Source organism: Physeter macrocephalus, chromosome 14, assembly GCF_002837175.3.
Source record: "Physeter macrocephalus isolate SW-GA chromosome 14, ASM283717v5, whole genome shotgun sequence".
NCBI lineage: Eukaryota > Metazoa > Chordata > Mammalia > Artiodactyla > Physeteridae > Physeter > Physeter macrocephalus.
The window spans coordinates 91982205-92000519 of NC_041227.1; the positions used below are offsets into that span (position 1 = coordinate 91982205).

The 18315-nt window shown below is 52.6% G+C and overlaps 1 pseudogene; it reads left to right on the forward strand.

Annotated features, from left to right (window-relative positions):
- The first annotated feature begins 9820 nt into the window (after positions 1 to 9820).
- LOC102982203 (high mobility group protein B1-like) lies at positions 9821 to 10491 on the forward strand (annotated as a pseudogene).
- The last annotated feature ends 7824 nt before the right edge of the window (positions 10492 to 18315 follow it).

An 18315-nucleotide genomic window follows, 5' to 3' on the forward strand; every position in this document is an offset into this window, starting at 1 on the left:
CTGCGCGTCCGGAGCCTGTGCTCCGCAGCAGGAGAGGCCACAACAGTGAGAGGCCCGCGTACCGCAAAAAAAAAAATAAAGGTTAAGAGATGTGCCCAAGGTCACAGGGCTGGCAGGTGGCAGCAGCAGAATTCAAACCCAGAGCCTCTGCTTTTAACAATTCTGCCATTTCTATAGAGAATGAGGGCAGTGCTAGATGTGAGATACAGCCAGGCTGGGCTACAGCAAACCCCTAGATTTTCCCTGGCTCCCTGCCAATGCCCAGCTGAGGAGTACCCCAACCTGGGCCAGGACAAGGAAACCCTGAGATTCCTCCCCGGGTCTGGCAAGCCAGGCTGGGGAGTCATTCTTCTGGCAGATGAACAGTGACTCAGACGGAGGCAGGCAGGGGGGACAGAGAAAAGGAGGGAGCTACACACAAAAAACGGCCTGCACCTCAAACACAGCATGTTCACTTATCCTGACTTCTCTGGATAAAGATGGGGGTCCTCGTGGGATCTGTGCCTCCAGACCCAGAGGAATCCTGCTGGAGCCCCAGCTTCGTGGCATCTCCACCAACCCTGCCCCTTGCCCCTTTGAAGGGAGCAAGGCTGACTTAGAATCACATAATAAAAGGAGACAGAAAAGGCCTTTTCCACTCAGGGCCCCCTCTTCTTTCCCCATCACCGGCCCCACCCTCAGAAGGACTCTGCACAGGTAGGTACCTCCTGTATTACATGAGAGTTGGGGGTGGAGCTGGGGCTGGAACCTGCAGCTCGGTGAAAACCTGGACCAATGCCTTACCTGAGGCAAGGGGATCTGTGGGTAGAAGTGTAGTCACCACTAAATAACCCAATGAGTATGAAATAACCCAATACATACTGATGGTGTTCCCACTTTATAGATAGAGAAACTGGCGCACAGAGAGACTAAGTAATTTGCTCAAGGTCACACTCCAAAGAAGTGGCTGTGGCAGACTGTATTTTCCAAAGATGGCCCCACCATCCCATAATATATCCCCATTCCACATGCTCTTCTTACCCTGTGACATTAACACCCCTCCATTAAGCGGTGGGGTACACGTTCCCCCCTCTTGGATCCTGGGGGATCTGTGACTCTGGCAGAAGTGAAGCTGCATCATGTCCAAGGCCAGGTAAGAAAAGGTGAAATAGCTTCTGTCTGGCCCTTTCTTGCCCCTAATCCAGCCAGCACACTGTGAGGAAGCCCAAACTAGCACACAGAGGGGGCACACAGAGAGGCCTGTGTGGCGAGGAACTAAGACCTCATGCCAACAGCCAGCACCAAATGCCATACATGTGAGCAACTGAGCCTTCAGACAATCCCAGCCCCTGGACTTTGAGCCACCCCAGAAGACAATGGCAGAGGAGATACAAGTATCCCCACAAGCCCTGCCCAAATTGCAGATTCCTGAGCAAAATAAACATCACTGTTGTTTCAGGCCATTAGCTTCTGGATGGTTTATTATGCAGCATCAGATAACCAGAACAGTGAACCAAGCAAGCTGACTCCAGAGCTGTGTTCCCGGCCACCCTGCAGTGGTCCCTGCTGTGAAAGACAATGTAGAGAAGGGGTACAGAGCTTAGGTCTGGAGTCAGACATACCTTCATGTATTCAATCATTCATCCGTTCATCAAATGTTTATCACATCCCTACTTTGTTCCAGGCTCTCTGCTCGTGCTGAGGGTATTTCAGTGAACAAGACAGACAAATCCCTGGGGGGACTAGGGGTGGAGAGGTGGAGGACAAGAGAGGGATAACTTTACAACAGTTATTTACAATAGGGTGATGTGATCCAAAGGGGAGTGGGGGGTGGGTGGGGAGCTCTGTTTAGAGGGAATGATCTGAGTCGGCCTCTCTGAAGGAGAGACTGCAAGGATGAGAGGGATGCAGCTTTGTGAAGAGTGGAGGGCACAGCAACAAGTGTCAAGAATAGACCCAGATTCATGTCCTGGCTCCACTGCTTACTAGCTGTGTGACCTTGTGGAAGTGACCCAGCCTCTCTGAGCCTCCACTTCCTCATAAGATGGGGATGCTTTCATAACCCACCTCATAGGATTGTTCTGAGGAGCCAATGAGCTAATACATGTTCCTTGTGAGTTCAGGGCCTGGCACAGGAAGAGCTCCGTAAATTTAAATGATTATGCTGAGGCCAAGGCTGCCAGTGGGATGCCTGGAGCCTCCGAGACCATTCTGCTCCCCATCAGAAACTGCCAGGCATGGCTACGAGGGAAGAGAATATGGACAGTGGAGGTGGGGGAGCCTTCCCACCGCTGCACTGGTGCCCAAGCCTCTGAGGATGGGTGAGGTGGATGGGGGTGCACACACCTCCCTGAAGACGCTGACACATAGCCTGGCTTCTGCCACCCGCTGCAGCCATCCTGACTCATCTCCTCCACCCAGGGCTCACCCACCCATCACCCTCAGCTCAGAGCTTGAAGGATGGGGCTGGAGATTGGACTGGTTGTCTCTCCCCAGGCCCCACCTGAACAGCAGTGGGCACCCACACAGCCAGTGGGGGAGAAGCAATTTCCTCAAGGCAGAGGGAGGGACAGGGACAGGAATCCCGGAAAGAGGGCAGAGCTGGGCAGGGCAGAAGACTCAGGGGCCTCAGGGGGCCAGGAAATCCTGCTGGGTAAAATATCACCAGCCATCAGACCTGCACACCCTCAAGGACCCTGGAGAGTGCCAGACAGTGGCCAACTCACATACCCAGAGAAAAGAAAACGAATAAGCCAGGGCACACCACAATGCACACAGAGACATGCTCAGAGGACCACAGGTAACCACACAGAGATGTGCGGACACAGTGATCCAGCAACACGCCCTCCGGGGACCCGGGTGTACAGATGCGCACACACGCACACGTGTGCCTCACTGTGCCTGACTGCCTGTCACTCCCCTCCAGCTCTTGCTCACTACCAGTCATCTAGTTGGCAGGGTCCCCCAGGTGCCCATACCTGATGCCATCTGCTGACCCAGACTTGGTAGGGCCCAGCAAGCGCACCCAGCATGACCCAGGAAGGAGGCTGACAGCCCTGGATCTGAACTAGGGAAAGGGGTGGAACACCAGCCAGCCCGGAGAGCAGGGGCAAGTTCAGAACCCAAACCAGGGCTCAGGCCAGGCTCCCCAGAGCACAGCCCTTGCCTTGGTGTCCCACCTGCCTTGGGAGCCCCAATGGCCACTTTGCATATTGAGAAGATAGAGTGGAATCTCTTTCTAACTTATCTATAAGGCCTAAAGCGTGGTGGCAAACACAGTAAAAAAAAAACAAACAATAACAACAACAAAAAGAAAGTGTAGCATGGCAGACTGAGATCAGACATGATCCAGAACTTCTCACTAGAGAAGCACCAAAGCATTGAAAAAGGTGTGGGCAAGAAGAGAGTGTCATCTGGCTCTTTAAAAGGGGAGGAGGGACTTCCCTCGTGGTCCAGTGGTTAGGGCTCTGCGCTTCCACTGCAGGGGGCACGGGTTCAATCCCTGGTCAGGGAACTAAGATCCTGCATGCCACAGCGCGGCCAAATAAAATAAAATAAAATAAAAAATAAAAAGGGAGGAGATGGATAGGCTGGCATTACTGATTCTTTTTTTTTTACTAAACTTATTAAAAACAAAAGGAGTCCCAAATTACAGAGGTCAGAGGAGTCTTTAAATGACTGTGAATGAAGACAGTAGCTGTTGCAACCGCCCAGCCTAGGCTGGGCGTCACACGCTGGGTGTGACGTTGCCTGGAGGCAGAAGGATGGACTCCATGACCTTTGTATTGCCAGTCTGAGCTGCCCCTGCATAAGCAAGAGGCAGCTGGACACCTTCCCCACTGTACGACCTCCCCCTGGGGAGGGCCACGTTGCCCAGAGATGGGAGAGGATAGGAAGACAAGGGTCACCGCGGTACCATGGCAACGGGTCTTGGCAGAGGTACATCCTTGCCTTCTCCAATCACCGCTCACAATGGGACCCAAGTATTTGCCGACAGCACCTCACCTGCCAACGTGGGTGGTGGCCCAGGAGGAGCAGGTAGATGCACTGGAAAAAGGAAAAGGAGGGAGCTTATAGGTGCTGTACCCTGAAATAAGATACCTGCCCCGGCTTATGCCCTAGGGCCCCCCCAACTAACCCTCAACCAGTGTCATCCCTTCCCTCACACCACCTCGTCGCTCTCCCACCGGCCCAGCCTGTCCCTGCCACTCCAGACACCCCCCAATCCTCAGGCACCCCACAGCTCACCACTCCAGACACCCCCCAATCCTCGACTCACCCCACAACCCAGGTTCTGCCATCATTCTGGGCCACTCTCTGCCAACCCGCTCTCCCCTCCCTTCCTGTTCATTTTCTCTCGCCCTCCCCCACCCCTGGGCCCTGTCCTCCCCACTGACTGTGGCCCAGACCAGTGCCCACGACCATCTGCCAGCTCCAAACGCCAGCATCTGCCCTCTCGCCACCCGTCCTTCAAACACCTGCTTCCGAGCTGCCAGTTCCCCTCGCCCCCCTGCCCGCCCTCCAGGCTCCCATGTCCTCCAGGGGACAGAGCCCAGGGAAAGGCACATATGAGCAGCTGGCATTGCCGTCTCCAATCCACAGAATGCAAAGCAGAGCCATTCAGGGGTTCTGAGAGACTGGGCCACAGCTCCAGGAGGAAATGACCAGGTCCGGTGTCTGGCCCCTGAGCCCAAGACTCTCTGACTAGGAGGGGGGTCTTTAGAGGTCACCTAATCCAGCCCCCTCCTCCACTTAAGTGAATGAATATCTGGGCCACCCAGAAGGTGCTGTCTTCCCAAATATACAGAAATATTCCATTCACAGGGCTCTCGCTATGGACCCATCACCATGTTCAAAAACTTAGTAGTATTTTATTTAATACCCGTAACCCCCAGATAAGGAAAGTGAGGCTCAGAGAAGATAGGAAATTTGCCCAAGGTCACGCAGTGTTGGACACCTCAGGGCGTACTTCAGACCCTCTCGGTCCCACTTCCTACTCCAGCGACTTCTGCAATGACCGGTTCCCTGCAGGCTTTGAGAGCAGCCACATGGCAATGCTTCTTCGAGGACCCAGCGGGACCGTCTTTGAAGCCGCAGTGCGGGGTGCCCGAACGAACCCACTGGTGCCTCACACGTGCAGCCTGGAAGCATGTGGGAGTTAATGTCCAGGGACGGAACAGAGCTGATGGATGAACACGTCCCTGTTTCTCTCCCCAACAGGGCAGTCCTGAAACGCATCCCTTAAGGCTTCTCAGGAGACCTCCCAGGACAGAGCGGTAGTAAGATAAAAAGAATGCATCCTCGGGCTCTGCTTTGGGGGAACACAGGTGGAAACACAGACAGTGGTGGAGCTGAGATTCAACCTCAGTCTGCTCTGCGGCTGCCACCACCATCCATGCTGGGGTCCCCTTCCCTCGAGGTTCAAGTCATTCTGAACCACAGTGGCTCAGCCACACTTGATCCAGACAGGATCATGGTCGGCGTGGGGACGGGATGCCTGCAGCAGCAAGGTCATCTTCTCTGGAACTGAGGCCACCTCCCAACAAATCGCCTAACAGCCTGGGCTGAGCTGGCTGAGCGGGGTTCCCAGCTAGCTGTGCCCTGGCCCTACTCAACTTTAGCATCTGCCTCTGCCCAGAAATTTGGTGACTCTAAGTCCCCCATCCCATCCAATCCTCCCCACACCCTGCTCCCCGCCCTCCATTCCTCAGCATCTTAGAAAGGAGGGGGAACCTGAGGTAGTTTCTGGAAGCCTGAGCAGCCAGATCTAGAACATACCCAACCTGCCCCACACTTAGAAAATCCAATACACTTGCCTGGAGGTGAGGGCAGAGCTTCCCCCAACTCCTGCCCAGGTCTCAAAGATGTGCTGGAACTTTCCAGGGGGAAAACGCTGCTGGGGACCTCACATGCCCTGAGTCACTCCCAGCCTCCCAGCCCCAGGCAGCTGTGAGCTCTCTGTTTACTTCTCACTCTGCAGCAGGAAGAACGGGGCGGGGCGGTGCCTTCTCCCCTCTCCATGGGAAACTGAGGCGCGTGGGGCTTAAGGGACAGCCCCAGGGTCACAAAACATGAAAAGAACGAGAGGGCCCTGGCGCCCAGCCCAGGACAACCCTATTATTCCCTATGGAGGCTGCTCCGATGGGGGCCACTCAGCAGAGGCAGATCCCCGCCTTCAGAGCCCAAACCCCACTTGCATATAAATGCCCTTTGGTTTGTTAAGAAGGCTGAGAGGAGCTATAGAAAACAGAGGAGGAGAAAGAAAGATGTGCTCCTCAACCAGCTCCGGGTCAGGACACCCAGCGTGCCCTGGACCCCCACCCAAGGCAGGCACCCCACGCTCATCCACCCAGGGCCTCCAGAAATGAGCATCAGGCTGATCCTGGCCCGGTCCCAAAGGTCCACAAAGGCCTCTCACACAGCACCCCACCATCCTAGCTCCCCTCCGTGCAACAGGCAAAGGTTGGAGCGGGCATGGGGTGGGGTTTATGTCCTTTCGGAAAAAAACAAACCAACCCAGCCTAGCTACAGGGTCCTCCTGGGGGTCCTGGCTTTTTCCTTTCACCACCACCTGTAAACACCCCACCTCTGAGCTCCACCTCGGTCAGCTACACACTCCATATAGGATGTGTGTGCGCCATGACCCACCCGTAGGGATGTCTGAGGACAGTCACCCCCCCCCCCAAACAACCCATTCCGCTGAACTGCTCCGTGGAATCGCAGCGCAGGGCTCACACGCGTCCACACGAGCTGATTTCTCTTTGCGAACACCTGCATTTGCACTCACAACATACACCCCAATTACACCCTGGGTTCAGTCCCACCCAGGACTCGCGTCCTGATCCCTGCTGACTACGGGATTACCACCCAGCTCCGAATCCGCTGACCTTCTGTGAAGCCGGCGCCCGGGGCTCACTCCTCGACGTGGACGGAATGGCAACAGTCTGTCGCGGCGGCTCTCTCGGCCCGTGTGCCCGCGGCGGCGGCGTCCCCCTTCATCCGGCGGCGAGCCCCCTCCTCCTCGGCGACGGGCTGCCCTGGCCGCCCGCCCCGCCGCGCGCACCGTCACCGCGGCGTGCACGCGCGCACCCCGGCCGCGGTTCGCCGGGCACAAAGCGGCTCCCCCTGCCCGCCGCCGCCACGCGCACACCTGGCAGTCGCGCCCCAGCCGCCGGAGCCGCGCTCGCCGCGGGAAAGCCCGCGCCTGGCCGAGGCGGGGCCCTCCTGCCGCCCTCCGCGACGCCGCCGCCCGGGTCCGCGCCCCGGTTCCGGCAGTGCCCACCCGACTCGCCCCGCGCCGCAGCCGCGTAGCTGCCGGAAAGTGGGGGGGGAGGCGGAGGGGCGGGCACGAGCGGCAGGAGAGGGCGCCGGGGCGGGGTGGGTGGGGCCGGTACGGCGAGTCCGGGGTGCGGCGCCCGCGGGATGCTCCAGTCGCCGCCGCCAGGGGACTACCCGAGGCGGCTCCCCGGGAACAAAGGCGCGGGGAGGGGCAGGCGCGCCCAAGGGACCCAGGGGAGCGGAGGAGGGGACAGCCCACCGGCCCACAGAAGTTCCTGGAGGATGGGGCCCGGGCCGGTGGGGAACGGAGGTGAGGAAAGATCCGCGGGTCCCTGGTGGATTGAGGAAGACACCGGGCCTCTCGCCAGCTCGGCGTGCGGTGGGGATGGAGGGGGGTTCAGTGCTATCTGGACTTGGAAGTGGGAGGTTTCGGGGACTGCCACAGTCCTTGAAACTGTCGTCGTCGTCGTCGTCCCCCCCACCCCGCCTTCGACCTGGCAGCCGGGAGCTTTCATTCATTCGCTGCACAGCCATCCTGCCAGCTTCGGCCAAACCAAGGGTGCTCCTGAACTTGAAGGGGTGGAAGGCAGGAAGGGTGCCCTAGGGAGCCTTTGAGACGCTTGAGTCTTCCTCCCTAACCTCCACGGAGGGCGGCCTCTGAATATGGCTTGCACATCTCAGTGATGGGAAGCCCACTCCCTCAGGGGGCAGCCCACGCTGTATTCGGGCAGCTCTAAATGTTAAAAAGTCCTGCATTTAATTGCATGGAAATCTGCATCCTTTCCATCTGCTGGCCACGGCCTCACTCTGCTATGGCCACAACAGCTTCCCGCTTCTGGAACATAGGTAGGGCCTTGTAACTGCTGTTTCACTTCCCATCTCCTGTGCCCCTCCCCAGCCTTTATTCAACACCCCTCACCAGCACCTTCCCCATATGTCTGCCCCCTGAGTCCTTCAGGACTCAGCTCAAATGTCACCTTCTCAGAGAGGCCATCCACCTCTTCCAAACTCCCCACACACCCACTGGTTACCCTTTATCTGATGCTCTGTTTCAGTTTGTTCAGCTGAACTCTGATCATCTCAAGATATTCTCTTGTCTATGCGTCTATAGTCTTTCTCTCCCTCTAGAATGTGTGTCCCGTGGAGGCAGGACCCTTGTCTTCCTTAAGACAAGGCATCATAACCCCAGGGCCTGACCTGGAGCAGGGTGGAAAGCAAAAAGGAAGGCGGGTGGCCAACCCACCCTCTGAGTCCCTTCAGCAGCCTAGCCCATCACCCCAAAATGTAACCTGCTCAGCCATTCAAGGGTAACATCAGCATGGTATTAGCAGAAGAATGTGCTCAATCTCTGTCCACAAAATAAATGAGGAAATGATAGAGCATTCCTCTTAGTCTGAGACAAAATAGCAGGACTTTCCTCCTCAGCTCTGGACTCTGCCGTGAGCTCTTGCAGCCCCAAGACACGAGCATTTTCTTAAAACATGGGGCCATACCCAACCTTCTAGTCAACTGGAACCTCTCAGACAGCTGATCCCCTCAGCCTGCTGCCCAGGTGCAGACAAGATTGGAGGCCAAAATAGACTTCTCCTTTATTTCTGTTAAACTGTACCTTCTAGACTTAGATCTGGACTCCAAGCCTCCAGGGCACTTCGGGTCCAACTGTGCCATCTTGTCCGTTGGGATGGTGCCCAGGTTCATGCCATCGGCAATGTCCCCGGCATGCTGTCCACATCCTTCCTCACCAAGTCCCTCATGAACACACTGAGCAGACTCAGCAAGGGCAGCCCACTCACCAGCCTCCCTAGCTGTGCCCTCCCCCAGCCCACAGTCCTCTGTGTCACCTGTAGGCTTTGATGGGAAGAAAAGAACAATTTCTTGCTGAAACTCAGAACCACTGTCTCCTGCTTTACCACCCCCAACCTACCTTCTAGTCTAGAAAACGAATCAGAAAAGCAAATAAGCTTCCCCCAGCAGGATGGGTTCCCAGGGAATTCACTCACTGCTGCTGGTCCCCTATCTCTTTCTTTTCTAAGTACCCCCAAACCATCTCTTTAATAACAGACTCTGAAACCTGACCAGGAATGATGCTAAGCTCACTTATATATGGTTCGTGAACTTATTTCCTCTCTGCAATGATAAAAATTACCTTCGCCGTCTCCCACTTTGGGGCCCACGCCTCATTCTCTGAGAGGCAGTTCGCATAGTGGTTGCAAGCACTCCACTTACCCTGCGCCTCAGCTTTGTCATCTGATAAATGGGGAGTACAGTACCTAGATCAGAGCATTGTTATGAAGATTAAATCAATTTATGCCTGCAAAGCATTTACAACATGACGCATGATAAACACACAGAAGTTAGTACAACTTTTGTGATATAAGAATAACAGTTGGGGCTTCCCTGGTGGCGCAGTGGTTGAGAGTCCGCCTGCCGATGCAGGGGACACGGGTTCGTGCCCCGCCCGGGAAGATCCCACATTCCGCGGAGCGGCTGGGCCCGTGAGCCATGGCCGCTGGGCCAGCGCATCCGGAGCCTGTGCTCCGCAACGGAATAATAGTTGATAGAGACAGCGCCGGGGCAAGTGAGAGCCGGACGGGCACTGGGCGAGTCTGCGCCTCGCGGAGGAAAAATAATTAAGCATGGGCAAAGGAGATCCTAAGAAGCCAAGAGGCAAAATGCCATCCTATGCACTCTTTGGGCAAACGTGCCGGGAGAAGCACAAGAAGAGGCACGCAGATGTTTTAGTCACTTCTCAGAGTTTTCTAAGAAGCCCTCGGAGCAGTGGAAGCCCATGTCCGCTAAAGAGAAGGGAAAGTTTGAAGACATGGCAAAGGCAGACGAGGCCCGTTATGAAAGAGAAATGAAACTTATATCCCTCCTAAAGGGGAAAGAAAAAAGAAGTTCAAGGATCCCAATGCACCCAAGAGGCCTCCTTCAGCCTTTTTCTTGTTTTGTTCTGAGTATCGTCCAAAAATCAAAGGAGAACATCCTGGCCTGTCCATTGGTGACGCTGCAAAGAAACTGGGAGAGATGTGGGGTAACACTGCTGCAGATGACAGGCAGCCTTAGGAGAAGAAGGCTGCTAAGCTGAAGGAAAAGTACGAAAAAGATATTGCTGCATACCGAGCTAAAGGGAAGCCTGATGCAGCAAAAAAGGGAGTCGTCAAGGCTGAACAAAGCAAGAAGAAGGAAGAGGAGGAAGATGAAGAGGAAGAAGAAGAAGATGATGATGAATAAGTTGGCTCTAGCACAGTTTTTTTTTTCTTGTCTATAAAGCATTTAACCGCCCTGTACACAACTCACTCCTTCTAAAGAAAAAAATTGAAATGTAAGGCTGTGTAAGATTTGTTTTTAAACTGTACAGTGTCTTTTTTTGTATAGTTAACACACTACCGAATGTGTCTTTAGATAGCCCTGTCCTGGTGGTATTTTCAATAGCCACTAACCTTGCCTGGTACAGTATGGGGGTTGTAAATTGGCATGGAAATTTAAAGCAGGTACTTGTTGGTTCACAGCACAAATTAGTTATATATGGGGATGGTAGTTTTTTCATCTTCAGTTGTCTCTGATGCAGGTTATACGAAATAATTGTTGTTCTGTTAACTGAATACCACTCTGTAATTGCAAAAAAAAGAAAAAAAGTTGCAGCTGTTTTGTTGACATTCTGAACGCTTCTAAGTAAATACAATTTTTTTTATTAAAAAAAAAAAGAATAATAGTTAATTTTTTGAGTGCTGAGTCACAGAGCTATGGCAGCTTCCTCTTCAAGTCTCCTGGGAGGTAGCCTTCCCAGGTATGAAAGCTGAAGTTATTCTGAATAACTCCATCCTTCCTATCTTATGATTGCTTCTCTCCGCCATGGACTCAACTGGGCTCCTGTGACTCTGAAGAGCATTCTTGTTCTTTGGCTCAAAAAAGGTTAGCCTCAAGCCACCTGCATGGGCAGGAGGTCCCACCCTCCTCTTCTTCCCTGGCTGTTATCTTGGGCGGGTATAGCTGGCCCACATCAGTCTTGGAGCTAGCTTCCCTTCCAGCCTTCCTACCGGTGAGCCTGCATTATGTTCATTTGTCCTTCACCTGGTGCCTGATTAATGAGCTCCTTCTCTGGGCTAGGACCTCGGGATACAGAAGAGGGCAAGAGGGAAAAGGCCCTCCCCTCATGGACCTCACATTCCAGGGGAGCCACAGACAGTGAACAAATAGGCAAATAAGATAACGTCAGGTAGTGGAGAGCTTTGACGAAAGGAAAGGAGGTGAGGAAGAAGCTGCTTTACGTCAGATGGTGCTTGGCTCACAGTAGGGCTTTGCACCTTGCCTGAAACTGATTCCGACCATGTGCCCTTCATGTCTGTGCTTCACCAGCATGTTCCCAGGACAGCCTCCTTCTCTGTCCCTGCAAGCATTCACAACTGTACATTCAGGATCGCATTGCCACACCCTTCCTGATACTCTTGCCTCAAGCTCTAGCGCCTTTTCGGTCTTTTCTCTGCATGATTTGAAATCTGCCCTCTTGGGCTTCCCTGGTGGCGCAGTGGTTGAGAGTCCGCCTGCCGATGCAGGGGACACGGGTTCGTGCCCCGGTCCGGGAAGATTCCACATGCCACGGAGCGGCTAGGCCCGTGAGCCATGGCCGCCGAACCTGTGCGAGGCCACAACAGTGAGAGGCCCGCGTACCGCAAAAAAAAAAAAGAAAGAAATCTGCCCTCTAGAGTTTAGGGCATTTGTCTGACCTCCCATTTCCTGAATATCAAGAGTTCCCAGGTGGCCTGAGTCACCTTTCCTGTCACGTCACATCATCATCCAATTAATTCTTCCTCTTTGGGGAGAACTGGATCCAGAATACCTGTCCCCCTCACTGCTTCCTGTACCTTCTGAAATCGTCATTGAGACAAGAGAGAGCACATGCACTGCTCTTAGCTAAACAGGACTCCTGGCAGATGTCTGGGTAGGTGAAGTCTCCCATCATCTCTGAACCTTATTCCTGGGGCCGCTTTGGGGAGATGCGGTAAGAGCATTGTCCCTGTTCTCTGGCTGGCACATGGTGTACCCCCAAATGACATCACTTCCATTCTTCTTTTCCACCCCTGGGAGGAAAGACCTGTTCATCCTTGGCTTCAAGGGGCCTGCTAATTTAGAAGCTGGTGCAAAGACGTTTTGATGGGGAAAGTGGGAAGAAAGGTCCTGGGTCAGGTCTAGCAGAAGCCTTGGGAAAGGGGTGTGGCAGCAGCAAGGGCTCCCGGGGATATCTCCATCGAGATTGCTAACACGGCTCACGTCTGTCCACAGTGTGCAGAAGGAGTGGGCGGGAAGGAGCCTGGGAGCAGGAAGCTGGGTGCCCCTCACCTGGACTCAGGATCCCAGCTGGGTTCTCTGGCATGGCGGAGGAGAGCGACAAGAAAGGAAGGGCTGGCTCTACCCAGGTCAAAGCAGGGACTGCCCAGCAAATATGCCAGCTGCTCCCCCTCTTAAAGAGGAACCAGCGGGACTTCCCTGGCAGTCCAGTGGTTAAGACTCTGCGCTTCCACTGCAGGGGGCACGGGTCCTATCCCTGGTCCGGGAATTAAGATTCCCACATGCCTCACGGTACGGCCAAAAATATAAAATGAGAGGAACCAGCTGATGATCTCCAGGCATCATTTCACTTGAGATTCATGATCTTCCTGATAGAAGGCAGGGAAAATATGATCATACCCATTTTACGGAGGAGAAAGCAAAGGCAATGACTTGCCTCAAATCACTCAGTGCATTCTAGGCTGGACAAGCACCCCGGCTGACAGACTCTTTCAAGCACCCCGACTGACAGACTCTTTCAAAGACCCTGGAAGGCCTCTCTGCCACTGAGGGCCGTGGTTCCCCACTGGGAGTTTATGGACCCGTGTGGGGCTGGCTGCATAATAAGTACCAACTGGAGGGGCCTGGACGAAGGATGAGAGTAAGGGCAGTGGGTCCCCTTACCTGGAGGGAGACTCAAGGTCAGCACGGCTGAGGATGCGATGCTGCTGGGGGCTGTAGAGCCACTGGAAGGCTGTCAGTGTCCTCTCCTCAATTCGGAACCGCCCTTCCTGCACATACCTGCAGGCAAGACAGGAGAGAGTGAGGAGGTGGGCAGGCAGGGCTCTGCAGGGATCCTTTGGGAGTTGGCCCTACTTGCTAGAAAATGATAGATGAGAGGTACCTGTCCCCAAATATGCCCCCTGCTCATCTGCCAGAAAGCCCTGTTTCCAGAGAGCCGCAGTTAAAATTCCCTGAAGAAGAGGCAGCTACAGGGAGCAGGTTTCAACTCAATAGTTGGAAAAACTTTTTACAAGTTAGTTGTCTGGGACTTCCCTGGTGGCACAGTGGTTAAGAATCTGCCTGCCAAGGCAGGGGACACGGTTTCGATCCCTGATCCAGGAAGATCCCACAGCCAGAGAGCAACTAAGCCCGTGCGCCACAACTACCGAAGCCCACGCGCCTAGAGTCCGTGCTCCGCAACAAGAGAAGCCACCGCGATGAGAAGCCCGCACACCGCAACAAAGAGTAGCCCCCGCTCGCCGCAACTAGAGAAAGCCCACGCACAGCAATGAAGACCCAATGCAGCCAAAAATAAATAAACAAAATAAATAAATTTATTTTTAAAAAGTTAGTTGTCTGAAGTTAAAAGGAGTCACTTGGAAGGAGTGAGTTCCCTGTCACCAGAGGTATGTAAGCAGAGGCTGGGCAGGGGATTCAAGCATCAGACAAGTGTCCATTCTCCAAGCCCTTTATAAGACTGAGACATTGGATTTCTTGAGTTCACAGCAGGAGAAAGTCTGCTCTGGAGTGGGGGTCATGAGTCAGATGTCAGGATTAGATCTTCCAGAACCTCAAGGGTCACTCACAGAGTCCCAGCCACCCTCTGGATCGACAATCAGCCCAGAGCAAGGATCGGGGAAGCTGAACTGGGCAAGGTGAACACGAAAGGATCTCACCCACCCTGGCCACCCATTCCTGGTAGAATCATAAATCTGTCCATTAATTCAGTATTTACTGAGTGCCCACGACAATGAGCAAAAGATACATAATCCCTGCCATCCTGGAGTTTACAGTGTTGTGGGGAGAGAAGCCATCAAATAATCACATGAACAATATATCATTTTAAACAGGCCCTCTCATACATTGCCAGTGGGATTGTCAATTGGTACAAGCCCTCTGCTGGAGAGCCTGACAACATCTGTCTAAATTATACATGTAATTCCTCTGTAATCCAGCGATCCCCCTTCAGAGAATTTATCTACAGATTCTAGCATGTTGGACAAGGTAATCCATGGCACTATTTACAATGACAAAAGACAGGGAATGGCCCAAGCACCCATCAGCAGGGGGTTGGTTAAATAAATTATGGTGCATCCATACAGTAAAACAGTGTGCAGACATAAAAAGTGTTTAAGGGACTTCCCTGGTGGCGCAGTGGTTAAGAATCTGCCTGCCAATGCAGGGGACACGGGTTCGAGCCCTGGTCCGGGAAGATCCCACGTGCCGGGGAGCAGCTAAGCCCGTGCGCCACAACTACTGAGCCCGTGTGCCACAACTACTGAAACCTGGACGCCTAGAGCCCGTGCTCCGCAACAAGAGAAGCCACCGCAATGAGAAGCCTGCGCACCGCAATGAAGAGTAGCCCCCGCTTGCTGCAACTGGAGAAAGCCCGGGCGCAGCAACGAAGACCCAACGCAACAAAAAATAAATAAAATAAAATAAATTTATATAAAAAAACAAAAAAACAATGTATCCTGGAGCACTTTGCATGATAGCACACAGAGAATGCCCTCAATTAAAACACTCCACTCCCTGCACTCTCTCCTCCAAGCTACACATCAAACCCCTCAGAACTGGTGGATCCCATTTTAGAGATGAGGAAGAAGAGGCTCAGGGGACGGAAGTGAACTTGTCCAAGTCACACATGCAGGAAGCAACAGAGGCAGGCCTTCTTTGCACCTTCAGCCCCTGGCATCCAGTCCCCTCCGTGCACACACACACATCCTTTCCTCCTCCATACCAGCCCCCACTTCCCAACACAAATATTGTCAGCTCCTCCCCTGCCCAAAAAGGTTAGTGGTTTCCCACCACATGTCAACTGTCCTCCAAACAGCTCACCTGAGAGGTCTAATTCTTCCCCACCAGCCTTTCCCACCGTTACATGCCTCCCCCCACCCCCACCCACATTCACGCATACAGACCCCTGCATTCCCCATCTGTTTGTCCTTCTCCAAAGATGCCCTGCCTTTTCTTACCTCGGAGGCTTTGCTCAGGCTGTGCTCAGATCTCAGCCGCCCTCCCTCCATCTGCGTCTTGCCCTACCCCACTCCAACTGCTCAAACCACACTGCCTCTAAAAATCTGTCCCCATGCCCCCAGCCAGCATCCAAAGTTGCGCCAAGGTTCCAGGGATGCTTTGCTTAACCTTGATCACAACGTTGCTCTCTGCCCGCGTGAGTTATTTATGTGCCTGTCTGTCTCCCTGCTAGAGTGCAAAGACTGTGTCTGATCATCTCTGAAATCCCTGCCACACCCTCACCCAGCACCCTGTTCTACTGAGCCAGTTTCCATAAAAATCACAACAGCCACAGTGATCAACTCACTATGTTCTTGGGCAGTTTCTTCCACAGAATGCTCTGACACAGATGATCTCCATTAATGAATCCAATTTGTTAACTTAGTAAGTGTATTTGCTGCACTGCACTTCATTAAATATAGGAAAAACAGAACACCATCCATCCCCAAATATCTTCCCTATTAATCTATTTTGTACCTGAAATTCTATTGAACAGTACACAGAAGATTAAATACTGCAAAGGGTCAACCTTGTAAGGCACGAGCAACCATTAAAACTTTAGCAAGGGGCTTCCCTGGTGGCGCAGTGGTTAAGAATCCACCTGGCAATGCAAGGGACACAGGTTTGAGCCCTGGTCCGGGAAGATCCCACATGCCGTGGAGCAACTAAGCCCGTGCACCACAACTGCTGAGCCTGTGCTCTAGAGCCCGTGCGCCACAACTACTGAGCCTGTGCTCTAGAGCCCGTGAGCCACAACTACTGAAGCCCTTGTGCGTAGACCCCGTGCTCTGCAACAGGAGAAGCCACCTCAATGAGAAGCCCGCGCACCGCAATGAAGAGTAGCCCCTGCTCGCCGCAACTAGAGAAAGCCCGCGCACAGAAACGAAGACCCAATGCAGCCAAAAATTTTAAAAATTAAAAAAAAAACACTTTAGCAAGGACCAGCTTCTCAGATTATCCCTGGAAAAGTAGGCATCAAGACCTGGGCATAGTCAAGACCTGGGCATAGTCAGGGACATTTTGAAAGGAATGAGAAAAGGGGGGGGAGGGGTAGAAGCTGCTCATAGTAAGAGTCCCCCAGTTGTGGAGGTGGGTGACACCTCCAGGAGGATGCAACCCATCACCAAAAGAGAGAAGGGGGTCAGGCACTTTACAAGTTACACTTATTTTTTCAGTTGAACACTGGGGAAGTTCAGGCAGACATTGAAACCTGAACCTTGAAAACATTTTGCTAAGTGAAAGAAGCCAGTCACAAAGGACCACATACTGTAGGATTCCATTTATATGAAATGATGTACAGAATAGACAAATCCATAGAGAGAGAAAGGAGACCAGCGGTTGCTTAAGGCTGGGGGAGGGTGGGGTGGGAGGAAATGGAGGAGAGGAACTGCTGAAGGTTATGGGATTTCTTTGGGGGATGATGAAAATGTTCTAAAATTGACTATGGTGATAGTTGCACAACCCTGTGAATATATTCTCACTGAATTTTACACTTTGGGTAAGTTGTGTGGCACATGAATTCCAATAAAGCTGTTGTTAAAATAAAAACTAATATCTAACAGTGCATACTGATATAAATAAATGATTGAATAACTAAATAAATGGGGAGGAAAGAGACAAATCTCGGGTGCAGAAGAATTCCAAACAATATATGTAAACACTCTGTCCTCAAAGAGGTAAACCATAACTCCACTGTACTTAGACATGGGCTTCACAGAGTAACTTCCTTCCAAAGAGTATACACTATAGACAGGGGGAGGGGAGCAATTTTACAGTGGAGAAGACTGACAAATACTACCTCAGCCAGGTGCTCAAAGTCAACTCAACATTGATAAGCTATGCTGATAGTATGTATCCTTGATATGATGCATGACAATGGCACTCTATCATCGTGGTCTTTTCCCCCCAAAACTCATAACCCCAATCTAATAATGAGGAAAACATCAGACAAATCCCAATGGAGGCACATTCTCCAAAATATGACCAGTACTCCTTAAAACTTTCAAAGTCATCAAAAATAAGGAAAGTCCAAGAAGAGGAATTACATTAATTACTAAATGCAATGTGGTATCTGGATGGGACCCTATAACAGAAAAAGGACATAAGAAAGCTAAATAAGCTATGGAACTTAGTCAAAATAATATATCAGCATTGGTTCATTATTGTAACCAATGTACCATACTAATGCAAGAAGCTAATAATATGGGAAACTGGGGGTGGGGTATATGGGAACTCTTTGTACTATCTTCTCAGTTTTTCTGTAGATCTAAAACTGTTCTAGGGACTTCCCTGGCAGTCCAGTGGTTAAGACTTCACCTGCCAACGCAGGGGGTGCGGGTTCGATCCCTGGTCGGGGAGCTAAGATCCCATATGCCTCATGTCCAAAAAACCAAAACATAAAAAAAAAAAAAAAAAAAAAAAAAAAACCAGAAGCAATACTGTAACAAATTCAGTAAAGACTTTTAAAATGGTCCACATTAAAAAAAAAAATCTTAAAAAAATAAAACTTGGGCTTCCCTGGTGGCGCAGTGGTTGAGAGTCCGCCTGCCGAGGCAGGGGACACAGGTTCGTGCCCCGGTCCGGGAGGATCCCACATGCCGTGGAGCGGCTGGGCCCGTGAGCCGTGGCCGCTGAGTCTGCGCGTCCGGAGCCTGCACTCCGCAACGAGAGAGGCCACAACAGTGAGAGGCCCGCATACCACAAAAAAAAACACAGGTTCGTGCCCCGGTCCGGGAGGACCCCACATGCCGTGGAGCGGCTGGGCCCGTGAGC